The 13,400-nt window shown below is 42.3% G+C and overlaps 1 long non-coding RNA gene across 1 annotated transcript; it reads left to right on the top strand.

Moving 5' to 3' along the window:
* The first annotated feature begins 549 nt into the window (after window positions 1-549).
* Window positions 550-11,973, top strand: LOC129204639 (uncharacterized). Its single transcript, XR_008576458.1, has 5 exons — window positions 550-808; window positions 973-1,062; window positions 1,552-1,739; window positions 1,810-1,988; window positions 10,962-11,973. It is a non-coding gene; the product is annotated as an uncharacterized LOC129204639 (long non-coding RNA).
* The last annotated feature ends 1,427 nt before the right edge of the window (window positions 11,974-13,400 follow it).

The raw sequence follows: 13,400 nt of genomic DNA, 5'->3' as shown, positions 1-13,400 counted from the left end.
ACCATATTTTCTGTAATTTTCTTCCTATGTACCATTTTGGCTAGTATATAAAGCAAAAGAATTTCAGAACATACATTCTGATGGAGGAAAAAACCCCACAAACAACAAATCTCAGCTCGTCTGTTTCTGCAACCTGTGCACAGACAGAATTTAGCATTCAGACCCTCCCAGAAACCCTCACAGCATTTTCTTCTGGTTCAAGCTAGCTCCTGCTTAATTTTTGGGGGGGCTTAAAACAAAAAAGATATTGACAAATAACATCCCTTCACCCTTGTAGACAAGCCGACTGCCAAAATAACTATTTTCCCTTCTGTTGACAAGTCTAGCAGCTTACAGACTTTACATGGTAGCCACTGAGCAGTGACGCTGGTTAGTGAGGTGATGGGAGCAGCCCTAAAGGCGGCCTAGTTTAAAAGGGAAAATTACTAAGCAGAAGAAAATATCTGCTGGAAAAATACTGACAGAGGAAATGCCTGCCAGCCTGGGAACTGTGAGCCTGGGAACCAGGCCTGTGAACCAGAAGCATCCTTGAGAAGCGCACAGCTGGCATCTTTGAAGTACAGTTGGGTACCTAGAAACCGGAGACATCCAGAGATACCATCAATAACTGCAAAACCAAGGAACTGTAGCAGTAACTTATCATCTGAAAAGGTGAAAAATAGTCTGGAAAAAAGAGGAAAACATCCTGAGAAAGTATGAATCGGTAGCTGCCATTGGCTGTTCTAACTTCAAGAAGAGGAAAACAGTCTGGAAAAATAAAAATTGGTGTGAAAGAACAGAAAACATCATCATCTGTTGGCTGCCCCAGGTGAAAACCAGAAATTAACAGCATCTATTGGCTGCTCAAAGTGGTGGTGTCCTATGTCCTATTATGTCTCTGTGATATAAAAATCACTTATTTTTTAACCAAACTGGAGCTGCTCTCTCTCTGAGAACTTCCTCTGCTGCACGTAATTTTTATTCCCTAAACAGGTTGAGTTCTCCACATGAACTTTCTATGTCTTGGACCCTCCTGGGGATGCCTGGCTGACTCCAGCCTCCATGACACAGAACATCTCTGAAGTAAGACCCTCTCTGTTACGTTATTGGTCCCTGTTGGGTGCCCTTCTGGGGTTGGTTTGATTTGGTTTGTTCTCCCACTTTTGGGATGGTTTGACCCTGTCTGAGATCTGTCTAATTTGCTAATAGTGATATTACATATTCATATAAGTAATCTATCATAAGTATATCTGCTGTTATAGTGTTCATAAGTTGCTTCACTAATGATAACTTTGTAGTAACTTGTAATAGTATACATACTTGGTTGTTGCTATAATACTATTTTTGCTATACTATTGATAGCTGCTATACTATTGATTGTTACTATTATTGATTGCTGCCATACTATTAATTTCTGATAGGAATTTGTAATATCTTGATATCTCAATATATATATTCCTTTTATTAATCATAGGTATAATTGCTAGTAGTGATTTTTGTGGTATTTGTGCTAATCTGTAATACAGCAAAGAAATTTAGAGGATACAGCCTCCGTGTTCTTGTGTATTACAGAATCCTGCAAACCCACGGTTGTGACCTCTATGCACCCGCAGGCTGTGTAGCCCTTCAGGTCGTGACATGAGAGAAAAGAATTTCCCCAAAGAGCTCTGAGCCAGAGGAGTGGAAGTGTTTGCGAGGTCGGCATCGGTGGTGCCATGGCCAAGAGGTGACCTCGGTGAGCTGAGAAGCAAACGTGGAAAGTGAGAGCACACACACAATGGGAGCAACTATAAGCATTCGTGAAATACCTAAGCTTGTTTAATTTTGCAGGAAAAGCTTTGGGAAATGGCAATGTGAAGAAGCTGGGACTGGGAAAATTGGAGAGTGCTGCTGGAAAAAGATGTTTGGACTTAGTGCTCCACTCCGCTATGTATGGGCATTTCATGAAAGGAAAAAAATTATCTCCACTTGGATTTAACTCTCCTTTTGCTTTTCTTACACCACTTCAGGTACGAAAACAATTTATTTACAATGTCAATTTGCTTGTAGTTCTCAAACCTAGTTTTACTGTTTGTCTGGTAGTTGTTTATATAGGCAGTTGCTAGAGAATAGAAAATTGTCTTCATCTCAGCATGTGAAAAATGAAAAGTCTGCTACCTTGCTGCTGCCTTTGAAGGTCTATAGCAAAGACAAGTGTAGGAGATAGGAGAGAATGAGCTTTAGGGCATCCAAGCCAGAACATTGCTATGAGCTGATGGAGATAATATGATTCTTTCACTGTTCTCCTCCTCCCAGCAAAGGTAGAAAAAGATTTTAACTAGAGCTGCTTGGAAAGGGGCTTTGCTTTTCCTAAATACACTTTTTATCTTTTTAAAGAAAAACTTGAAACTGAAACTTTGACATTTGCTTGTACCAAAGGTGCTCATATGGCTCAAAGGTGTTGCTGCAGAGGGGCTCTCTGCTGTTTGCTCCTGCAGCCAGGCTCTTTCGCCATGCGCTCTCTCTCCTTTGCAGAGATGCCAGAGCAGCACATGGCCACAGTGCATTTCAGGAGATACTGTCATCCGGAGGCTTGGTGAGGAGAGCAGAGGCGTGAGACAGCCAAACAGTGACTCCCACAAGCCATTGGCAACAGTGCCAAATAAATTTTTTCCACACATCTGGCCAAAATGTTTTGGCTTGTACTGTTGAGTCTTTAGAGAGAAGAAAAAAAAAAATCCATCAAAACCAAATGCTGTTTTGTGAAAAGAAAACTTGAAATATAACTTCAAAAGAGTTTTGACAGATATTTTCTAACCAGTTGCCTGGTAGAATAGACGGTGCAGAGATGGATGCTCACATGAACAGTGTCCCCTCCTGCCCTGACAGCTAAGTGGGAGAGTGTGTGGAGGTCCCTGGAAATGCCCCCAGCTCCACAGCATAAGTCATGGGGGCCCGGCCCACTTTGCTGTGGAGGCCATGCAGCTCTAACAAGGCCCTGCTTGCTAAAGGGCCTCTGCAAAGAAATTGAAGGCCCCCTCTTGGTGCCTGACAGCTGGAGAACTAAGGGGGACCCTGCTGGTTGGGGGTTTCCTCCTGAAAAATAAAATGTTGGCGTTCAAATCATTTATTCTCACCTTTCCTGTGTGTTTTCTTTCTTTCTGTGGTTCCTATTCAGCAGCAATATTCTGCTCACTGCAATTTATGGATAAACTTGCCCTCGCTAAGAAGGAAACCTCTGCAGCAGTGATATATGCTCATGTTGGTCGTTTTATTGCTTTTCCAGTGTGCACCGCTTGCAAAAACTGTGGCTGCTCAGCATTTTTTTTCCCCACTTTAATATCTGCAAGATCTTGGTCTTGTCTTCTTGCTTTCATGTGCATTAACATGAGAAATAAGCAGGCACTGTTTCTTAAATCCAGATAAGAAGGATACATAATAATTACCAGCTGCATGGCTTCCTGGGGTGCCCCCCCCCCCCGCTCTCCTAATAAAACTAATTGTGAGCAAGATCTGATTATGACTATCAGCTGGCCACCATATTTGTACATAATGGCCAATAAAACCTCAATTTAAAAAAAAAGTGATTTTTTTTTTCTTTTTTTATTATGTGGAAATAACTCACAAGGCCCCCCAGTATCCGTCTCTGTGCTCATGTAACCATCCAGGTGCACTCACACTGCAAAATCTTAGCACTGAATCTCTTTTGGAGACAATTTTTAGTGGCCAAACAGCCTCTCCTCATGGTCCTTCCCTCGGCAGATTTGGAACACTCCTTCTCAAGGCAGTACTTTTAACTCTCTTAAATGTTTCTAAAGGAAGATTGAGCTCCTTCTGTAAGTTTCCCAGGTATTATATAAAATATAATTTCTTTGACTTTTTTTTCTGAATTCTGAAACTTAGTAAACAACAATTCTTAGAAAAAGAAAACAGTATCTAATGTGGTACTGCATAGTGTGCATTCAGGCTGAAAGGGAAATAATTTATCACAAAGAAATTCTACAAAGGAAAGTACTCCTAAAAAAACATTTCTGTGCTAGAGGAACATTAAACAACTCTAAAAACATTAAAAACAACATATGGTATTTTTCCCTTTCCCCCCCTCAATACCGGGACAACCAAACACGTAACTCAGCTTTTTATGATCTGGCATCATCGGGTGCCAGTTATCATTGTTCAGTTGCCATCACGCAGCTCCTTAACAGATTGCAGTATAGCTACAATTAATTAGGAGGAGAGCTCGCTGCCGGCACTGCCGCCCCAGGTCTCCAGTTCTCCTGGGAAGCATGTGGTCACTCCCCAATGGGGAGCGCTTGGTTGGCGAAGGCCAGCAGGATCTACAGGATCCTTAACCCAGATTTTTCCAGAGATTCATTGCATTTGTCACCATGTAATGACCAAACCTCAGCATCGAGAAGAGTATGGAACAAACCTTTGAGTACATAAGGCAGCACAAGTGGCGAGCTTGACAAAATACAAGAGCTCACTAAGTATGTTAGCTGCCACCTGAATGCACCACTAAGACAGAAAAGTCCGAGTATCTCGCTGGAGCTACTGCCCTGAAGCCATCCCACTCCTCCTTGGGACAATTCAGCAGCTCTGAACATGAGAGCTATAGACCTTGAGGGGCCCCAACACAGCGCCAGCATACTTAGAGCATTGATACTGCCCATCTCCAGTCTAACTGATAAATCTCATTAAAAGAATCTAAAAATAGAATAACATTATTTCTCCATTTTCTTGGACCAGAGAGGGGGAGGGCTGTGCTGGGGAATGGGAGAAGCAGTCCTGTGTACGTGTCTGCAAAGCCAAGGAGGTATGTCCTCCAGGATTGTTTTTTATTAAGCTGCATCTCAGTGAAAAAGCTGGTGAACTCTACTTTAATCCCAGTAAAGGCTTTTAGCTTCTGCTGATTTATATTATCAGCGAAAGTATATCTTTTACAGACTACCAATGATTTAAACATTTGTGTATGGTGAAGCTAAAGAATTAAAGTAAATTGCCAGAGTATGGAGATTGTATCCTCCCTTACAGTGCTGGTCTTAAAGTGGAGAAGGCTTATGCAGTTGCAATGACTTTTTATTTAATAAATCCGTCTGCTTGTATCTTTACACAACAGGAAATGCTGAATACATGGAATGTTGCAATTAGAAAAAAGAAGTTTCCCTTCATTGTTAGTTCTTCTATTATACCTTTCTTCCTCATTCATACTGAATGAAGAGCTAAGATCTCCATCACATTTTTAATACCCTGTTCCTATGCTGTCTTCTGCAGTTTCCAGTGACAGATTTAAAAGGGAAAATACCCACAACACCATCACAGTCCAAATTACATGCAATGAGGTAGGGTGTTTTCCCTACTAGTAAAATATTAGCTGCTGCATATTATGCTTTTACTAATTTGGCCTTGTACTTCAGCATTAGTCTTTTCAGGTATCTCTTTTGAAAGCCCTGCAAAGCAGGAAAAGACTATTATCCTTGTAGATCCCGAATCAGGGAGTGAAAGAGGATTATTTAACTTGACTTAAAGCTATACAGTGAGTCAAACCGGAATTAGAAAGAAGAGCCAAGAACCAACACCTATAATCCACTGTTCCTACAGTCTTTTTTCCCCCCTCAATTCAGGGATCTCTTATTCTCATATTTTCCATTTGGAGGACTATTATTTTTGCAGTGCTGCTTTCATGTTCTTCAAGAAACTTGAGCCAAATTGCATAGAATTCCAGAAAAAAATAATATATATATATATATATATAAGTCAAACCAGCAAATATGAAAGGGGTCCTCTTTATCCAGGTGCATTAATCTTTATGGACCTTCTTAGCCTGACACTACCATCTATTACTGGCAAATGTTTAAAGTTAAAGACAAGAAAAATAAAGCACTATAAATCATAAAAGGATGTAACAGGATTATTCACTGTAATATTGGAGATGTTTCTAGCAAAACATACTTTATAATGTACTTTCTAATGGATGTTTTATTCTTAACATTAGATAAAATAGCATAACTTAAATTACATTCATTTTGCAATGAGGAAAATGGTAGCTGAACTAGAGAAATACTGTCTAAGCTCCAAGGTGATTACTTACAAGTCTCATAATACTCATCATTTTCAAAATACTTCTGATTTTCAGATCTGGTGACAGCAGGGTGTTTTTTACAAGATGCACTGAGGCTTCTGCTGTTGTTTTTGTGGGTGCTACAGCCCAGAGTGGCACCACCGCGGGGCAGACGAAATGGCTTAGGACAGGCTGGACAAGCACAACCCAAGGATACAAAAGAGCATAAAGGGAAATGTAGGGTCTTTCCTAAGGAGTACAGAGTTTTGAAAGTCTTACAGAATTGTAACTATTTCCTTTAAAGTTATTTTAAATTACTTGTTTTTTATGACATAGCTTGTCAGTCTGGCCAGCTGCAACCCAGGGTGGCCAGGCATGTGTGGCCATGATGGCTGAGGTCCAACTGGGGTCCACAGGTTGGGGCAGGGCAGACATCACCCCTTTGGCCTCCCTTTTTACCCACGGCTGTTCCTGTGAGAAGAGAAAAATAATTTCTCAATCACACAGAAGCAGGAGCTGGAGGGGGAAGGAAGCCACAAACACCACTGCAGCTGTAGCTCCCCTGGGCTCAGGAGACCTGAGGAGACCCGGATGGGTTTTGGGACCTGCCTCCAGCAAAACAACATGGAGCACCCCAGGAGAGGAGGGATGTAGCCCCCAGCTCACCTTCACACCACGGTGCCAGCTTGACCGCCACCGGATGAGCTGCACTGTGCAGTGGTGGCACCGCACTGGGGACACTCATCCACAGGACAGGGGCTGGGTGGCACCCACCCTGTTTCCCTCTGCTCCCTGCTGCCTCGTAATTGCAGTAATCGAACATACAAGCGTCACCCATGAAATGCCACTTTGGAAGGACCTGTGTGCCTCTGGAGGTTTTATATACACCCTACAACTTCTATGGGCACAAGTAGCTATTGAGTGTCGAGGTAAATGTAGTGATTAATTACTCAGATTCGCTGCTATGCAGAATTTCTTTAATACCCTTTTTTCTTTAACCTTAAGTTTATCTTTTGAACACCAAACACTGCATCCTTTCAATCAAAACACTAATAAGCTCTTCAAGTGGCTCGCTGGTTGCAAAGCTGCTGCACCTACCTTCCTAACCTCCTCCTGACCTCAAGCTTTGCTCCTGATTCTTTAGGAAAGGATGGCTTCTGCATTGAAGCAGAAGCAAAAATACAGAGAAAGCTCAAGTACTGTATAGTTTTTTAATATGATGTCAGAATAGCAACTTTTAATGTTAATGTATTTTTAACAAAATGCTATGATTCGGACGTGAAATTTCTTGTCTTCCTGTCTTAGAGAGGCTGAGAGTTCAGGCCGGCGCTGACATCTCAGTAGACAGTGAGATTGTGCAAATTGGATTTTTTGAGAAAAAGACAACTATACAACCCTTATTCATGGGACTAGAAAACCCATTTCATCCCAGCTATCCTTTGTAGACATTGGCTGATGCGGGATGGGGGTGACAGCACCCAGAGGAAGGCAAGGTACTCCTGATATATCGGATGTATCAGGTACTGGCAGAGAAAATTGCCACGTTAGATGGCCTGGAGGCAGTGCAGACAGTCGTGGCTATCAACCTGATATCTACAATATTATCTAATTATTTTTTAACAGAATCTGGAGGAGGGACATTCAGTCCTTTCACCGGGACTTTATAAACACCTCCTTTTTAAGTACAGTATGAAAGCACTCAGCAGCACACACCTCTAAGCAACACCTGAAACCTCCTCATCACAGCTCTCTGTGATACGGGATGAAAGCATAGCTGGCTCTAACTGCATTTTTAAAAACGTGGTTAAGAAAATCAATTGTGCAAATTCTTTGCCAAGTGATTAATATTAAAGAGGAGAAATCTCAATTACTAGTCAAAAGGGAAGCATGTTCTTAATAAGAGAACATTTGGACCAAAACAAAATGTCAAACATTTTCTGATCAGCTGCATCCTCAGCTTGATGTGCCTCCTACTCGCTCACAAGATCAGCATCACCTACTGAGCTCCAGAGTGAAATCAGACCTACAGCTTGGTGGCTTTTTCACAGGGTGCTGGTGCCATTGAGGAGTTATGGTGTGGTGGAGGGAACAGCCAGCCCATGTGCAGAGCGTAGGCACAGCGGGGAGGCGGGAGCCTGACCCTCGGAGGGACCTGAGGGGTGATGCACCCTTTGGAGTGCATGATGAGCCTAGCAACTTTGAAAGAAAAACAAAAGTTGGTGAATACAAATGAAAAGAAGACTCATGGGCAACGTAAAAGACTATTTTTCAAAGGGTTTACTCCCCATGGCCAAAGGTGTTTGTTTCCACTGCAGGAAAAACCATCAGGGTTCACAAACCTACAGCAGCTCTGGGCTTCACTAGCACTCCTCTGTGCCCGAGGTATCAGTCTCCCTTGAAGCTGCACTGCAAGACTTTATGACCAGTAGGAAAGGCTACGCTGAAGAACAAATGTTAGGCCAAATGAGGCACCTGCATTGACCTATATATTTACAAACTACATGTCCAACCTCTGCAGCTAACATCATATACATATATGACAAGGATTTGAAACACTATCATTACTGTATGATCAAAGAGGTTTTCTTTAAAATATAACCCTCACCTGCACAAAGTATTGTTGCTGAAGGACTGGGAAGCATGAGGAAGTGGTAGCCTGAAAAAAGATTTCTGATAGCTCCAAGCGACAGAAAAGTGAGGACTATGAAAACAACTGTTTCATAATCAAAATTACAGTAAGCGATAAGGCAGTGTACTCTCTAGTGTGGAAACTAAGAAGCTGTTTTCATACAAAGATACTTGGCTTATTAAGTTAAGTGAGAAGGTCACAGTGAAGCAGGATGATTCTCCCAAGAAACAAAACCCCAACAGTTTACCTTGTTATTATACCTATATTCCACACAGTAAGTAGGCACCTAGATGCCTTTGCGACTATATATTAGATTAGCTGTAATGATTTCATTGTAACTGTGTGTTCTCCCTGGCCTCTTCCTCCTCTTCTTTTCAATTCAGATGCTAAACTGCAGAGGCAGCAGCAGCATTCTGACTGTTTCACAGTCCACTGCAGGGAGAGAAAAGCACCTACACCCCGCGTCTGGGACATGGGATGCAAGTCACTCTGGGTCAGCTCTTCAAAGGCATCGGTGGAAAGGTGTTTCTGCAGGATCTTATCTCCCCACGCCTTGTTGGGTGTCTTTGCTTACTTAGAGCGGGCACCTCACCCACAGCTCACCACAGGCAGAAACAGTTCACAGAGCTGCCAAAATGAAGGAAGGATCTTGCTAAGTCCCCGCAGCCCCTCTTACCTCCATCCTATGGATCTGAAGTGTTCAATGCTTCCTCCTATGTTTTGGAAGAGAAGAGCCCAAACCACAAGCTCGGGACTGTCTGGATCTCAAATTCGATTCAGACTTATCTTCTTTTACCTACATCTGTTTTAATCTTTAATGAGGCAAACTGTACCTTAGTGTGGGATTTGGAAGAGAACCAAGAAAAACAGGGTTTTGATTTTCAGTTCATTTAAACACCAGACAGTCAAGAAACATCATCCTTCCAGCTAATTGAAGTCAGACTGCAGGTTGCTGCTAATCTGGGACTAGCAGTTGCATGCTGTATTGTGGCCCTGTGTCACCAATATGCAGACACGCACAACAGCAGCCACACTGAAATGGAGGGTCACGAGTAAAACAGATAATAAAAATACCACAGTAAAACAAACAGGAAAAGGAAAATTGCTGAGGTACTAGTGCCAGAATACCGCTAATGGAAACTTTCTCTAACCAAAGCCTTAAGCATCTTACAAACCACTTTTTGAAGTCAAATTCCAATATGAAGAGCCTGGAGCTTTTGGACTCTGTGTTTGACTGGAAAAGCACGTCTCCATGCTGCAGCAGTAGTGGCTTTAATTCTACAGCACCTGAACTAACTTTACATGAGCTGCCATGGAGACCAGCAGCAGACCTGTCACACCAACAAGAAACTTGGTGTGAGTTTATTTACCTGTCCAAAACCTGAAGCGACTACTGTGTAAACACATCCCAAGCTCAGACAGTTAGGGTGACATGCTCTCCTCTTTCTAACTACCTTCAATTGTGTTAAACACATTAGGCTCTTATTTTAAAAAATTTTGGTCTTATTTCCTGCTCAGAGGATGCCACGGTACTGTGACAATCAAAAGAAATGAGATGTTTCATTTTGATAATTAATGCAATGAGCCTGGCGAATTCATTATGATTGCTGTAAATGTCATTCCTTGGACCCACAGTTTGTTCTCACCTTGCTTTTTACCTTTCTTCTTTTTTTTTTTTTTTTTTTTTGTTTAATGCTGATATCATCACCCTTGGTAAGGATAAATTGAAAAGTTACCACTGTTTAGAAGCACATCGGTTAGGTCAAATAGCTGTTGCAGAGCTCATGAGTCCCTGGGGAACCTTTAACACCAGGAGGATAATTTTAAATTGGAATCTGAGATGACTATGGCCTGGCTGAAGATCAGTCAGGGTGGAACCAGTATCACCTTATTTTTAGAAAAAGAAAATATGCAAACAAAACACTCAGGGCTCACTAATATATATGTGGCAGGAATCTATTAAAACGTATGGAAGAGAATCTGGACTTGTTGGAATGGACAGGTGAAGACATGAGCTGTGAATTCAAGTAGAAGCAAACCGAGAGAGATGAAACATTAATAATGTTTGTGTTGTGGTGAAAGGTGAATATTCTGGAGGAGGACTCGGCAGGGGGGTCGGGGAAGGCTGCTCAGGGACTGGGGTCCTTCTAGACTGTACTGTTTTTCTTAGCTGTGCTACCTGGACAGTACTGTTTAGCCTACAGACAAATTTATAATGCTGTGACACGTTCATCTCAGTCTGAAAGCATAGAGGACACTGGAATTCTATAAACAGTACTCTTTGTTTCTATTTTTTTCTTTCTTTTGTTCTAGCCACAGTTGCTGCTGCCTCCATTTCCTCTTTGGGTTACTGCTGGCATTAATCTCTCCAGGAAGTTCTACCGACTGCTGCCTTGATGGCAACGTGACAGGCATTTGAAGAAACATATAGACATGCAGCTGTAAAATGACAGAATTTTATAAGTATATTTTACTTACTTAAATAATTTTTAGCCCAGCTCAACCTGGTATGCCTGGCCACTAACACCAGATTAATGGCTTGTCAATTCCCCAGGAAAGAAAGGCCAAGAAGCATTTAATTGTAATGGTCTCTTTAAATACAATATATATTATATTTTACAAGAAACCGTATCTATGGTCTTCCACGGAAACAAAACCAAAAACAAAGCCATGCGTTGCATGAGAGTATTGCCAGAAAGACAGTTGCAGCCCTTGTGATGTCCTTGGCCCAGCGAAGGATGGCTGTCAGAGGAATGAGGTGGTGTCTCCAGCTCCAGCGGCTGCTGCTTTCCAGCCTCTGCTCTCCCCCTAAGGACGAGAAGTGGGGTGGGAGGACAAATGCTTCTCATGCCTCGTCTGGGAGCCATGTGGAGAGTTTCTGGTGGGAAGCTGGTTGGCAGCAAGGAAAGTTTATGGATCGAGTGTGTGAGCCAGCAGAGAAGACGCTGGGTAAGTCTAAAAATGTCCAGGCAAAATATGCAAGCCAAAGTACATATACGCAGAAGAGAGAATGCAGGGCAGCGGGTGGATAAACAGTAGAAGAATGAAGTAGCTGCACAAACATTACTGGAAAACTTCAGACTGGTACAGAAAGGGCTGTGAGGCCACTTAGATACTTGAAGGCTTCTATCGGTGTACTGGGGTCTCAGCTCCCATTACTGTCACCGAGATTTAGGGAGCAGTTCAACAGGTCACTGATAGGCAACTCCAACTGATGGGCCCTTGTAATCTGAGCTGGCTGCTCCAGCTGCTCTTCCAGAAAGGCACAGGTCACGTCTGCCGGCCTCTTACCAATGCCTGGGCTACCCTAAGGCTTTTCAAATGGCTTGAGATGCCTGGTGCAGGCAACTGAATGAAGCTCTTAATCAGCAGAGTGGTGGAGCATAAGGCATGGTTCAGGCTGCCGTTGGAATGCAGCTGGGCCTCAGTCAAGTTGGCTAAACATAGGCATCTCCATTATGTTGTTTTAGGCACTATGGGATACCCCAGGTGGCCTCTCATACATCCCACGTCAGATCCGCCAGCCCTGTGCAGCTCTTGGGTGTCTGTGGTGCCCCTGGTGTCTCAAACTACAGAGCATCTGGGTTTCATCCCCCACGGCTGTTAGCTTTAGGCTCCCCTGACTGCGTTGACCTGCACTCTGTTACGCTAAGAGCTTAAAGACCTACAAATAGATAGACATTCATCTCCAGGGCTCTCATTCTTGAACTGAACAGTATCCCAAGTGTTTACCTAACCAGATGCATAGGCTGAAGACTCCTTAGACCTACTCATATCCACCCAAGAGAAAAGAGAGCTTTATCAAATTTTATCAACAGTTTGAGGAAGATTATATAGACTGGATTGGGTAGGTTTTTGTCTTGAAACATTTCTTGCCAGCAAGCGGCCTGTGTGGAAAAAAACCCAGTAAAAATTGAAACTGTAACAGACCCTATACCTTTCTCTGCCCCGAGACATCAGAGGGTTTATTTCAAGTATTTGTCAAAGCAGCCTAGCAAAGGAGAAATATAATTTAAAAAAAAAAAAAAAGTATTTGTTGTTGCTTTTATTATCTGAGGAGCTGTCTGGAAAATTTCACCGAATTAAACTGGAAACTAAATAGTGCAGCAATTTTCAGTGCATTTTCTCAGTTCTTGGAGCGGTTCTAATTATTCCTTCAGAGACAGCTCCTAGGGACCAAAATCTATTGCCTCTGTACAAAATCAGGCAAACACAGACCCAATCTCTAAAAATTTACAACCTGACTAAAATCCTAATCCAGAAAACCATTTACTCACTCGCTTTACAGTAAGTGTTTAAATAGCTAGAGGCTCTTAAAATCATGCTTCAACAGATGAACTGTGTGAATATAAAATATGCTTGTCGCTTTCTGTTTTTTGCCAGATTTTCCGTAACTTGTATAGACACAGAGCTCGGGAACGCGACAGCTGAAACTCTAAGCAGTCTTTTTATACATACACCCATACATACTCTCTCTGTCTCTCTATGTGTGTGCATATGTGTATTATATGTATAGATCTGTGTATGTATACATGTACATATGTATATCTAATTACAAAGCTTGCACAAATGATGGGAATCTTAGCCAGTGCCGTGAACTGGAAAGGTCACTCGAGCTGTATGAATTCAGAGAATTTGCTCTGGGGAGAGAGTCTGGAAGCGTCAGCCCATATAGCTGTCCAAGTATGGGAAAATAATTCTGGAATTTTTTTTTTTAAATAGGGATGAGCCTGAACAGCAAACCATAGAGCC

This window comes from Grus americana, chromosome 3, assembly GCF_028858705.1.
Source record: "Grus americana isolate bGruAme1 chromosome 3, bGruAme1.mat, whole genome shotgun sequence".
NCBI classification, from domain to species: domain Eukaryota; kingdom Metazoa; phylum Chordata; class Aves; order Gruiformes; family Gruidae; genus Grus; species Grus americana.
The sequence above is the reverse complement of the archived record's forward strand: the minus strand, read 5'-3'. Positions and strand labels throughout refer to the sequence as shown.